Here is a 13,795-nt window from a genome sequence, read left to right as displayed (position 1 = left end):
ATGGAAGCAAATCTTGGAAATAAAATGACCAGCCTCACCTAATCCTGATCCATTCCCCAACACCAGAGTTTATCTTTTTTATATGCTGTGGATATGCACAGAATATGTATAGAATTATTTTGATTTTATTTACATAAAAGTCAGACTACAGATGTTTAAGCAAGTTGCTTTATGACACTCAAGAATTTTTTTTAAGTTTATTTATTTATTTTGAGAGAGAGATAGAGAGCACAGGCAGGGGAGGGGCAGAGAGAGAGAGGGAGAGAATCCCAAGCAGGCTCTGCGAGCTGTCGGTGTGGAACTCAGTTCAGGGCTCAAACCTATGAACCATGAGACCATGAGCCGAAATCAAGAGTCAGACATTTAACCAACTGAGACACCCAGGTGCCCCAACAATGTTTTTATTAAAAAAATTTGTTTTTGGTGCACGCTCCCTCTCCCTCCCTTTCTGTATCTGAAAATAAACAAATAAAAGTAAAAAAAATTTTTTTCTTTAATGTTTTTAAAAATTTTTTTAATTAATTAATTTTTAATATGAAATTTATCGGCAAATTGGTTTCCATACAACACCCAGTGCTCATCCCAACAGGTGCCCTCCTCATTGCCCAGCACCCACTCTCCCCTCCCTCCCACCACCCATCAATCCTCAGTTTGTTCTCAGTTTTTAAGAGTCTCTTTTGGTTCGGCTCCCTCCCTCTCTAACTTTTTTTTCAAGCCCAGCTAGCATCCTTATGAAAAACAAAAAACCAAGGGGCGCATGGGTGGCTCAGTCAGTTAAGGAACTGACTTCAGCTCAGGTCATGATCTTACAGTTCGTGGGTTCAAGCCCTGTGTCAGGTTCTGTGCTGACAGCTCGGAGCCTGGAGCCTGCTTTGGATTCTGTGTCTCCCTCTCTCTCTGCTCCTCCCCCCACCTCTGCTTACTCTTTCTCTCTCAAAAACAAATTAAAAAAGGAAAAAAACTCAAAAACAAAAGAAATGTTTTTGAGATGTACCCATTGTTTCCAATGTCTCACAATTACTACAATAAATTAGTTTATGATTTTAAGCCTCTATATTTAAAAAAAAAAGTCAGTGTCAGGTTTGTCCTAAATCCTAGTTTGCTTTTGACCTTATCAGAAATAGAAAGAGGAAGAAATTCACTAACCCCATTGCTGGGCTGTGTTCCAACAGCACTTCATTACTCATTTTAAGGGGGGATTAGCCATCAAAAATGAAATGTGGATTTGAAGCAATCTTCCAGATAATCCAATCCCAAAAAGCTACTTTGAACTCAATAGCCACATGTTTAAGGAGTGGACTTTGTTCTTCCTTAAATTTCCACCTAGTTCTCCTGGTCTACTTTATTGATGTAATGTATTCATCCATCTATCCATTCAATGAGTTTTTTATTAACTGTTAGAGCTAAATGCATAGCACTAGGTTAAACGGTTATATTTATTTATATTATTTTTTATTTTAAAAATTCTAGTGTAAAACATACAGTGCTATATTAGTTTCAGGTGTACAATACAGTTATTCAACAATTCCATACGTGACTCAGTGCTCACATCACAATAAGTGTACTCTTAATCCTCTGCGTATTTTACCCATACTCCCACCCACCTTTTCTCTGGTAACTACCAGTTTGTTCTCTACATTCAAGAGTCTGTTTTGTTTTTTTTTTTTAATTAATTTATTTATTTTGAGAGAGAGAGAGAAGGAGAAAGAGAGAGAGAGAGAAAGTGTGAGAGAGGGACAGAGAGAGAATCCCAAGCAGGCTCCATACTGTCAGTGTGGAGCCCGACAGAGGGCTCAAACCCACGAACAATGAGATCATGACCTGAGCCTAAGTCGGACGCTAAACCGACTGAGTCACCCAGGCGCCCCTGAGTCTGGTTTTTAAAAACAGGTTTGTTTTATTTGTGGTCATGGGGAAGGGCATGCTCTTTGTCAAGGACATGTTTCTCCTTTTCATGTTAACTTTACGCAAGATACACTTTCTAAATTCTAGCTACCTTTACCAACCAGTATGAATGAGTAACTCAAAAACAGGGTGGGAGAAAGTGTAGATCCCACCACTGATTTAACTGTTTGCCCTACAGTTCCATTAAATCTTCAGACCATATCCTATCCATCAAAAAAAAAAAAAAAAAAAAGATACGTACCATAAAAGCAGAATCTCTGCTAACGTTAAGTCCATCCAGGTTAAATTCCTTGTTCTAGAGTCATAAGGCAAGTCATAGGGCAAGTCAGTGTGAGTAGAGGCTTTGGAATCAGATCTAGGTTGGATCAGTAATGTCCTGCTAACTCAATATGAAAGTTTCAAGCCCTTAAAACCCTGTGGTGCTTTATCGCAAAGTTTTCATTCTCAGCAACTGGTTCGTGCAAAATCAATGTTAACTGTATTTATAGATTATTTGGAGTGGGGTTAAGATCTTTTTTAGTGTTGGAAAATAATTTCCCAGACCATCTAAATATAATTCTGTGCTTATTTAGTCTTGTTTGCTGCTAAATTCATTGAAAGTCTCTCTGAGTTCTTTCTTACGAGTGATGTCTTGACCTTCCCAGATAAGGATAAACGTTTTACCTAGCAATAAAGCAGAACCAATCTGTTTTAATATTTACTCAAGAGGTTTAAGTAAAGTAAGTGAAGTAAATGGCTCTGTTTTAACTTTACTAGAACTTATTTGTTAGAATTTCTTTCCTTTCAAGCTATGGATTTTTGCAATGGTCAGGTAAGTTTCTACATTTAAGAAGAATGTGATCCTGAGTCACAAATGAGCTCAAATCCCGAGTTCCTCTTTTTCAAGGAGATAGACAAATACTGCTTGCTCCCTTATTTATTTATTTATTTATTTTAAATCTGTGACTATAAATGGCTGAATCCTCAGAGAACTTTCAGGTACATTCCACATTATGTATTTCTGGCAGCAATAGGCTTCCTCATGTGCCCTCTCACAGAATCTCAAAATCTCAGGGCAATTCTGCTGAACTGAGTCATAGTCTCAGGACTGAATGGCATCGAGCATGAGAAACACAGTGTTGTTAACAATACACTTAAACTGACAGGTTTGTCCAGTAAAAAATAGACTCTGTTAGGATGGTCCAGTGTGTTCTTACCAAAGGCAAATTTTTGCCATGTTTTTCTTATAGGGCTGTAATGATGATTAAACTAGTAGGCCAAAGTTCACTGCAAATCCTGCAATAACATCATACCTAATTCTAAACTGACATCTGGTTTGGTTGTTTAAATATTAAAATAGTTCTGCACTAAATGATATATCTGATAAAGGATTAAAATCCAAAATATATATATAAAGAACTAATAAAACTCAACACCCCAGAAAACCCAAATAAGCCAATTAAAAAATGGGCAAAAGACATAAATAGACATTTTCCCAAAGAAAACATACAGATGGCCAACAGACATATGAAAAGATGTTCAACATAGCTCATCATCAAAGATATACAAATCAAAAGTGCAGTGAGTATCACCTCACACCTGTCAGAATGGCTAAACTCAAAAACATAAGAAACAACAGGTGTTGGCAAGGATGTGGAGAAAGGGGAACCCTCCTGCACCATTGGTGGGAATGCAAACTGGTACAGCCACTGTGGAAAGCAGTATGAAGTTTCCTCAAAAAGTTAAAAATAGAACTACCCTACAATCCATCAATTGTACTACTAGGTATTTACCCAAAGAATACAAAAATACTAATTCAAAGGGATACATGCACCCTAATGTTTATAGCAGCAGTATCTATAATAACCTAATTATGGAAAAGCCCAAATGTCCATCAACTGATGAATGGATGAAGAAGATGTGGTATATACACACAATGGAATATTATTCAGTCATCAAAGAAAAATGACATCTTGCCATTTGCAATGATGTGGATGGAAGCTAGAGAGTGTTATGCTAAGTGAAATAAATCAGTCAGAGAAAGACAAATACCATATGATTTCACTCATATGTGGAATTTAAGAAACCAAACAAATGACCATAGGTAAAAAAAAGAGAGAGGCAAACCAAGAAACAGGCTCTTTTATTATTTATTTTTGAGAGAGAGAGAGAGAGAGAACACGCACATGTGAGCTGGGGAGGGGCAGAGGGAGAGGGAGAGAGAGACTCTCAAGCAGGGTCCATGCTTAGCATGGAGCCCAACCAACATCATGACCTGAGCCAAAATCAAGAGTCAGCCACTTAACTGACTGAGCCACCCAGGTGCCCCATCAGATTCTTAACTATAGAGAACAAACTGATGGTGGCCAGAAGAGAGGTGGGTGGGAGGATGGGTAACAAGGATTGGTGGGAGGATGGGTAACAAGGTGACAAGGATTATGGAGTATACTTGTGATGAACACCGGGTGTTGTATGTTAAGTGTTGAGTCACTACATTGTACACCAGAAACTAACATTTTCTGCATGTTAACTAACTGTAATTTAAATAAAAACTTAAAAAACATAGTTCTGTACTGGTTGCTAAATAGCTGTTGTCCTTCAGCAACCTGATTGGCAAGATCTAACAACTAAGGTGTTTATACCCACCAAAAAGGGAAGCCTCTAACCCTGCTCCATTCTGTTTGGCTCCCCACCTTACTGGTTGTTGTAAAGTTGTAGTAACACTCCTGCCTGAAACAAATGTGACAATAAAAGTGAATGACATGTGTGTGTGTGTGTGACATAACATGTGTGTGTGTGTGTGTGTGTGTGTGTGTGTGTGTATAAAGAGAGAGACACAGAGGGAGAGAAGATGGAGGTTGGATCAACAATGCCCTGCTACTCAAATATGGAAGTTTCTTTTCTGTTTTATCACAAGTTTTCCATTGTCAGCAACTGGTTTATGCAAAATCAATGTCAATTGTATTTATAGAGTATTCGGAATGGGAATTTTAAGATTTTTTAAAAGTTAGACTTTTTTTTTTTTAATTTTTTTTTCAACGTTTTTTATTTATTTTTGGGACAGACAGAGACAGAGCATGAACGGGGGAGGGGCAGAGAGAGAGGGAGACACAGAATCGGAAACAGGCTCCAGGCTCCGAGCCATCAGCCCAGAGCCTGACGCGGGGCTCGAACTCACAGACCGCGAGATCGTGACCTGGCTGAAGTCGGACTCTTAACCGACTGCGCCACCCAGGCGCCCCAAAAGTTAGACTTTTTAATTTTTTTAAAGTATATATGTAAAAACATACTTCTATATGTTACAGTGTATATAATGTTAACATTAAATTACATATACTATATATTATATTGCACACATATTATAATATTACATTTGTACATATTTTGTTACATATATATATATATATATATACACACATATTTACACATCCTATTGGTTCTATTAGACCTGACTAATACAGATAGGATCCAGAACCATCTGGAATTATCAATCCTTCATTTGTCTGGTAGTTAATGCTGGAAAGACTTAGACAGTTGGGAGGAGGAATACCTAGGGTTCTTTGTGCATTTCTATCTCTATATGGTCTTCCAGTATGGAGCTTCAACTGGGCTTTTTTCGTGTCAGACAGGATTCCCAAGGCATGTGTCCCTGGAGACAAAACACTAAGCAGAATTATATTGCTTCTTATGACCTAACCTCTGAAATCACATTTTATCATTTCAGTTGTATTCCCTTGGTTGAGACAGTTACAAAATTCCATCCAGGCTCAAGAAGAGGGGACACAGGGGCGCCTGGGTGGTTCAGTTCGTTGTGTCCGCGATTCTTGGTTTCAGCTCAGGTCATGATCTCACAGTTTGTGAGTTTGAGCCCAGGATCGGGCTTGGTGCTATCAGTGGAGGCTGCATGGGATCCTCCCTCTCCCTCTCTGCCCTTCCCCCACTCACGCTGTCTCAAAATAGACTTAAAAAAAAAAAAAGATAATAATTTGTTTGACTTGAATTAATCAAAAATTGAACAATGTTAGCATTAACTTTGAGTTTCTTTTTACTTAGAACCAGCTGTACTGCGTTTTCACTGACCTATCTTCCTCTCCCAGGAATGTGCATAGTGGAGGGCTGGGCTGAGGAGAGGAGATGACCTCTCTTTGCTGATCTGGAAGAGTAGCTTGGAGGCAGGACACAGGTTGGAGTTGATTCTGCACAAACTTCCCCTTGGTGGTGGTTGCTCTTTATGTGAACTGTGGCTAATTTACCTCCAAGGAAGTTGCTGCAGCTTTTTCTTGGATATACACTCTTGTCTTGGCTTAAACTCTGATAAAAAGAGTGTACTTTTCTGTTCAGTGCCACAAAGTTCAAAAGTTTCTTGAACCCCAAATCAGTAAGATATCATTTCTACTGTTCGAAATTACGTTCTTGTGTTCTTTTACTTTTCTCTCTGGGGTGTTCTTCCTCCTATTCCCTACATGTATTTTAAAATTCTCATTTATTTTTATGTTTAAAATATATTATTTAATATTTTGGAAATACAAAAACTATGAAGAATAACAATACAAACACCCACACCTAGCCTGAGAAATAAAACATTACCACCAACACCATTGAAGTTTCTTGAGTTCATCTGGACTACATATAACTTCCCCTTCTGCTCCCTCAGAGGTAATCACATTTCTGAATGTACTCTTTCTTATTCTTTGGCATTTAAAAATATTTTGCTACAGGGTCGCCTGGGTGGCTCAGTGGGTTAAGGGTCTGACTTCAGCCCAGGTCATGATCTCACGGTTTGGTATTTCAAACCCCTGGTCGGGCTCTGTGCTAACAGCTCAGAGCCTGGAGCTTGCTTCTGATTCTGTGTCTGCCTCTCTCTCTCTCTGCCCTTACCCCCATTGAGCCCCCCCCCCCACCCTGGACCGTCTCATATTAAAAATCTAAAAGAAATTGAATCTCTTCCTCTTTTTCCCCATTTTTGACCATTCTATTCCTACCTGAGGAATGTTATTGATGCCTGTGACTCTCCTTCAGCTGGCCACTCCCAATGTCCCCTCATCTTCTGCCCCCTGCCAAATTCTCGTCTTTCTCTGGGTTCCACTCACCCTGGCAGGCCACCCTTTCAGGAGGATTCCTTCAATTTTAATTTCTTTTTTTTTTTTTTAAGGAAAATACCTAATCTCTATTTTAAAATACTTATTTTTTTTAACCTTTATTTATTTTTTGAGAGACAGAAAGAGACAGAGAACGAGTGGGGGAGAGGCAGAGAGAGAGGGAGACACAGAATCTAAGCAGGCTCCAGGCTCCGAGCTGTGAGCAGAGCCCGACGCGGGGCTCCAACTCACAAACTGTGAGATCATGACCTGAGCCAGAGTCGGACGCTCAACCAACTGAGCCACCCAGGCGCCCCTAAAATACTTATTTTTAAATGGTTAGTATAGTGACATGATTAAAAATTGTTAAAGTACAAAAGAGTACAACTGATAAATCTCCCTCTTACTCTTAGTCATCCGTTTCCTTCCACACAGACAGCCAGTGATAGCAGTGTCCTCTGTATCCGTGTAGAGATAATTTACACATGTACAAGCAAGTATTATATTTCTCTCCACCTTTCCTTAACTCGAATAGTAGAATACTATTTACGTGGGTTCTGACTTCAGGTTCAGTTATCTCTGACTCCTCTTTTGGAGCAGGAACACTCAACCTGGGCAGGCACCATTCTCTACCTGACTGCTGAGGCTGCTGTACCTTTTCAAGGCTGAATCCAGCCTCAGGCTACTCTGGCTTCCAGATTCTGGTGCACACATCAAGCTTTCCATGTTGTCTCCTCAAAGCCCTTCTCTCTAGCTTGAGGAAAGGAAGAAGCCACCTCTGCACCTCTCTGCCTATTCTCTCCAAAAATCTTCCTCTCAAATCCTGTGAATCTACAATCCCTTAATCCTTTTTCTCTTTAAGTTGATTTATTTATTTTGGGAGAGAGAGAGAGTACGAGCTGGGGAGGGGTGGGAGAGGTGGGGGGACAGAGGATCCGAAGCGGGCTCTGTGTCGATAGCAGAGAGCCATATTTGGGGCTTGAACTCATGAGCTGTAAGATCATGACCTGAGCAGAAGTTGGACGCTCAACTTACTGAGCCACCCAGAAGCCTCTCTCAACCCTTTCATATCACTGACCGGGTTGAAGGGTCTTGAGAGAGGGGCCCAAGAATTGCATTACTGGTATCATATTACTCCTTTGAAAATGTGCTTCTTGGACGCCTGTCTCATAATTTACTTGCTGCTATCAGTTTGTCTCAGGACCTCACGCAACAATTGCAATTTCATATTCATTATAGTCAAATATGGTAAAATGCTGCAAGAGCCAATCTGTAGGGTGTAAATAATAAGAGCTATGGCATGTCAAAAAGAAGAGAGGTTGGTGTGTTTGAGGTATTTGGGAGGTGAAGGAGAGGCAGGGGTCAGCTTGCAGTATGAGAGATGGAAATTGTGCATAGGCTGATATGAGGATAACATTGCTCCCCACACAGTGACAGAAACTTTTGGTGTTTTCTCTGTTACCCAGGAGGTAGCATGGGGGTGGAGAAGTATAAATAGGCTTTAGAGTAAGGGAGACCTCAAATCTTACATTTGTCTTTTACTGATGGCATAATATTGGGCAAATTACTTAACTTTTCACAACACATTTCCACTTTTAAAGATTTTATTTTTGGGGCGCCTGGGTGGCTCAGTCGGTTAAGCCTCCGACTTCAGCTCAGGTCATGATCCCCCAGTCTGTGGGTTCGAGCCCCGCATCGGGCTCTGTGCTGACAGCTCAGAGCCTGGAGCCTGCTTCGGATTCTGTGTCTCCCTCTCTCTCTGCCCCTCCCCTGCTCATGCTCTGTCTCTCTCTGTCGCAAAAATAAAAACGTTAAAAAAAAATTTAAAGATTTTATTTTTAAGTAATCTCTACGTCTAAAGTGAGGTTCTAACTCACAACCTCGAGATAAAGAGCCCCACGCTCCACCCACTGAGCCAGTCAGGCGCCCTCTTCCCATTTCCTCTTTTTAAAAACGTGAGTATAATATTTAATAAGGTGGTTGTATAAATTCAGGAAAATAACATATGAAAAACATCTATCCCACTGCTTTACACAGAAAGGATAAGGAAAATAACTTTTTCCTTATGTTGTTTTCTCACTACTTCTGGCACCACTGGGATACCCACATTTCCTGTTCTTCCCTCCGGTACAGCCTCCTGGAGACACAGTACAGATTTTACATACGTGCAGGACCATTTTTGCACATCCACATACGTCCTATTCAGGCACAGTTAACAGCCCTACAGAGAAGGAGCGGTTACTGACTTCTGCTTTTACTGATGAGATCTACCCAATAAGCAGTTACCCAGCACCTAAAATGTCCTAGTTACACCTAGCAGTTAGCAGTTATCCAGCACCTAAAATGAGCTAGGCCCTACTGGGGTACAGAGAGACAAGCGTCTTCAAGATACTTAAAGATGAGAAATAGTCTCTGGGTAAACAGTTGTGGGAGTTCAGAAGGTGCAGGAAAGTGATGGGCAGAGAGCTTGTGCGAAGTGAGCACCTAGCGGAAGGTGGCATTATTTGCAGAAGACATGTCATTTAAGCTAAGTCCTGACACACATTAGAATTCACCATTCGGAGACTGGGGAAAGCGGATAAAGATATTAGAAGATATGTTGATCACACAAAGTCTCTCAAAGCACAGTTCTACCAATGCCTATACCTAAACGGGAGGAAACTCCGTTTTCCTTGCTCTGGAGTCTCTAGCCATTGGACCGACTGCATGCTGAACACAATCGTTAACCCTCGCGAGCAAAACGGCCAGTGACAGCAGTGGGTAACTGCAGCAGCCGCAGCGCTGCAATTGCTCTGAAACTGATTGGGGTAAAGAAGATTTACTTGGACGACAATTGGTGAAACATCGTAAACTCTGAGAAGCTGTAATTTCGACTTCTGAGCGCACCCTGGTCAAACCCCCAGCTTGTTTTTTGGCCCGGGGTGAAATGCGCAGCCAAAAGGCCCAATTAGCGTCCGAGGAAGGAGGGTGGGGGGTGGGGGTGGAGAGAGGTCTCCGCTGCGGATCTACTTTGGCTCCTCCCGAGTCCTGCAAGGCACAAACTCGCCACACTAAACATGGCGCTCTCGAGTGTCCTTTCTTCGTTCTCCCTCCCGCACCTTTCGGCCACACTCAACATGGCCCTAACCGAAGGTTGTATTCCTGTAGAACCGTGTCGGGACAGTTCTCGCGAGGTTTGCCTGGGCCCCGACTGCTCCCGCCCTGCCTCGCGCGACCGCCACTGCCACTGCCGCCGGCGCCGCTCCTCCTCCGTGTCAGTTGTTGGGCTGTAATGGCGACTGGGCCGCCGCTGCCGAAGTGACTCCCGGGCGGGGGAGCGGGGCCGGACCTGCGCCAGAGGGAACTGCAGAGAGCCGCAGCTCAGGGGGAGTCTTGCTGTGGGGGAGGGGAGGCAGCCTTTCTGCCTCTCCTTCCTTCTCTGCAGCCCGGCGGATCCCGGGAGCCGGTGCGAGGCGGGCACCCGGTGCGTCCCCGGAGCGGGGAGGCCAGGCCCGGCAGCCCTGGGGCCGGTCGGGGAGGCATCACTGCACCCTCCGCCAGGCCCCGCGGGATGCACCGTGGGAGCCGAGGGCGGAGGCGACACTCTCAGGTGAGCCGCGGGAGGACGTGGCTGGGACCGCGGACGCTCGCTTAGCTTCTGCTGCCTCTGTCCGCGGTCCCGGGTCCCCGGTGGCGGCGAGAGAGGCGGGGCGGGGCGCCGGGAGTCCTGGCCCAGCCTGGCGTCCCCCTCGGGGAACCTCCCCGTGTCCTGAGCCTTTGCGGGGAGGGCCATCCTGAGACCTGGATTTCAGGTCCCACCGGTGCCTGCCGAAGACGGATTTCCTTCCTTACCTGCTAGTGCTCTCCCTGCTCCCGCCCCTCCTCTCGTCTGCAAAAGATGTAAGATACCTCTCGCCTTTGGTCTCCGGAGAAGTGCTCCTCCTTCGCTTGCAGATCAGGCATATTTTAGGAAATTCCGGGCAACTGGCTCCAGTGGCAAGGATGACTGGTTTCTGTTCCTTTTTGGTGGGGATAAGCATTCTCAAGTATAGGAAAAACTTTGATCTTCTGCTCCAGTCTAGCAGCTGCTGAATGTAGTCTACCGATTTATTCACAAATGATTTAGTGGGAGATTTAAAAAGCTCTACGCTTTCAAAGTTGTCAGTATTTTTCCCCGCCCTCTTTTTAAATGTAACCCAACATGGTAAACAATACTTAACTGATGTCCCAAATACGGTTTGGAATTTCGCTGGATTTTTAGTTTTCAGATAGGAAGTTGCCCATAGGTATAACATTTTAATGTGGTTTTAGTGTAGTAGCAAGTCTTTCATAAAAGAAAAAGATCCTTCATATAGGACAGGTTGTCAGGAGTAGTAATCAGTATCCATGACTCCGCCTGATTGTTTGATATTTTTGTTTTGATGGCGATCCTTGTTTTGAATTTGGGAAAGTCGTTAATGGTTATGTTGCCATGTTAACGATACCTCCTCCTCTTGCATTTAAAGGTTTTAGAGGAAAGGCTATGTTAGGCGGACCTAGCAACAGCCTGAAACGGTTTGTAGAAGCAATGATAAAATACTGAGAGCTGCTCTCCACTTTAAAAATTTTTTGGTTTAAAACACAGTTTTTAAACAAGGCCGTGTGCTGCCAGTAACATGAGATTTTGGGGGATTGGTTTTAGACCCATGGTAGAAGTTGCTTCAAACCCATGGTTGTGTAACATGAAATTAGTTTTGGTGTGCTAAATTGACCAACTCCATTCAGTGTAATAAAATAAATCTGAACCATTGGAGCGTCATTGCATTGAAGATGGTTTAATCAGAAAATAAACATCAAGCTAAAATACATTGTATGTGTGGATAAATACATGTATCTCATTTTTTCATAGTAGCAGGACTTGTGTTTGTGATGATGGTGACATCTAGTCAGTAAACAATTTCATACATATGTGAGATAATTTCCCTGATTCTCTGAGATATTTTGTTATGTAAGAGTGTTACTACTTAAACAACCAGCCTCCTGTGGGGGTAATCAATTTAGGAATTATGAAGTTTTGAATTTTTTCTTAGTGCTTTTTTTTGATTGCCAGTTTTTTGCCCCTTTTATAATACTTATGGACAGACGAAAGGAGATGGAGTCCTTATCTTACCAATTTTGTTATTTTTTAAATTGCTATGTTATAGTGGCGGCAAAAAAGAAGCAACTGTTTAAAATAACTGACATCATTTTTCAGTGTATCACCACATACGTTATTTTATTTAATCTTCGTAGCAATGTGAGGTAGGTTTGACAAATATTTTTGTTTTGCAGTTGTGGAAATTGACACAAGGAAGTGTGATGAATGATGCTCTTATTCCTGAACAAGTGTTTTTTGTTTTTATTGAGGTATAATTGACACAACATTATATTAGTTTCAGGTGTACAACATAATGATTCATATGTTTGTATTGTGAAATGATCACAAGTCTAGTTAACATTGTAGAATTAGTTTTATTTTAAAATTGGATATTAATATAGATACTCTGGAACTTGGTTTTATAAAATCTAAAAAAAAATCTATTTTTGTTCCTTTTGACATACCACTAACTCCTTAATGCTTAATGATTGTTGTTCTTTAAAAATAGTATTTTCAATAATTTTGTTAATTATGAACAAGTGATGAATTATTATAATGAATGGCTTTACCGCTGTATGTACTTTTTGCTTGAACAGTACTCCTAAGAAATTGTAGTTGATTTGTCATCTTTCATTTTGTTTGGATACTCATAGTTATGTCGTCTTTGAAATTCAAAGCATTTATAGTCTTGGTTATGATAAACCAATATTTGGGCCACATAGTAGCATAACTGAAAAGTAGTGACATCTTGGTGACTTTATTCTAGTACTGGTGATTTAAAAAGTTAACTTGTCATCTACACTTGTGATTGCTAGTTTTTGCAGTGCAGGAGAGGTTGTGAAATAATTTCTTTATTGACATTTTCTTCTCATGTCAAACAATTTCTAGTGTTGCAAATAGTCCAAAAAAACCCCACAAATAATCAAAAGATTGCATAGCGGGTTTTTTTTTTTTCTTTCTTCTGCACTAATAGCTTTTTGTTTATTGTTATCAGAAGTGTAACTTTACATTTACTAGTGGTTATTTTGGTTTGTTATTTGCCTTTCTTGTCTAGTCTGTAAGTTCCATGATGGCAGAGTTACTCTGTTAACTATTGTGCACCCGGTGCTTAGTACATAGTAAACCAGTCAATAAATATTAGTTGAATAAATTGACTTAAGAGTGGTCTTGGCATAATATTTAAAAAAACACAACACTGGTTCATGTTCCTAGGCACATATCAACTCATGTTAGAAATATACTCTAGAGATATGTTCAAGTTTGCTAGGTTGCAGGGAATTACAGCCTGGGATTAAAAAACCACTGAGAATAAGCCACAGGTGGATCCTGAAAACTTTATTGGCTATTTTAATGATTTGCCTAGGTCTTCTGGCAGTAGTTATTATAATTTAAAGAAAATAGAAGGTTTAAGGCCCTGGCCTAATTAGTACTATAATTATAGGCTTTTAATAACTTGAAGTCACTTCTTAATTACAGCATTGAGAGTTTTAAATCTGAAAGGCCAGGTAGTCCAATTCCCACGTTTTGTACATAAGTGAACAGTATCGTATAGGGGAAATATCTCACCCATAGGTGGTTTCATAACTGGATGAAGAATTCACTATACAGTCTACACCTCTTTAAAGTCAGATAATTATCAAATTAGAGGATGATTGTGAATCAACCTGGCGGTCTGTTCATTCTGCGTCAGAGTGAAAAACTCAAAATAGGCCTCTCCATGAATCAAAAATATTTGTTG

The 13,795-nt window shown here is 41.1% G+C and overlaps 1 protein-coding gene across 2 annotated transcripts in view; it reads left to right on the top strand.

Annotated features, from left to right (window-relative positions):
• The first annotated feature begins 10,223 nt into the window (after positions 1-10,223).
• CEP350 (centrosomal protein 350) overlaps positions 10,224-13,795 on the top strand; it is a 151,557-nt gene continuing 147,985 nt past the window's right edge. For both annotated transcript variants that reach the window (XM_049634147.1, XM_049634146.1), the window contains exon 1: positions 10,224-10,551. The gene's annotated coding sequence lies outside the window, so the exon portion shown is untranslated. The remainder of the gene's footprint in view (positions 10,552-13,795) is intronic.

This window comes from Panthera uncia, chromosome F1, assembly GCF_023721935.1.
Source record: "Panthera uncia isolate 11264 chromosome F1, Puncia_PCG_1.0, whole genome shotgun sequence".
In the NCBI taxonomy this organism is placed as follows: Eukaryota; Metazoa; Chordata; class Mammalia; order Carnivora; family Felidae; genus Panthera; species Panthera uncia.
The sequence above is the reverse complement of the archived record's forward strand: the minus strand, read 5'-3'. Positions and strand labels throughout refer to the sequence as shown.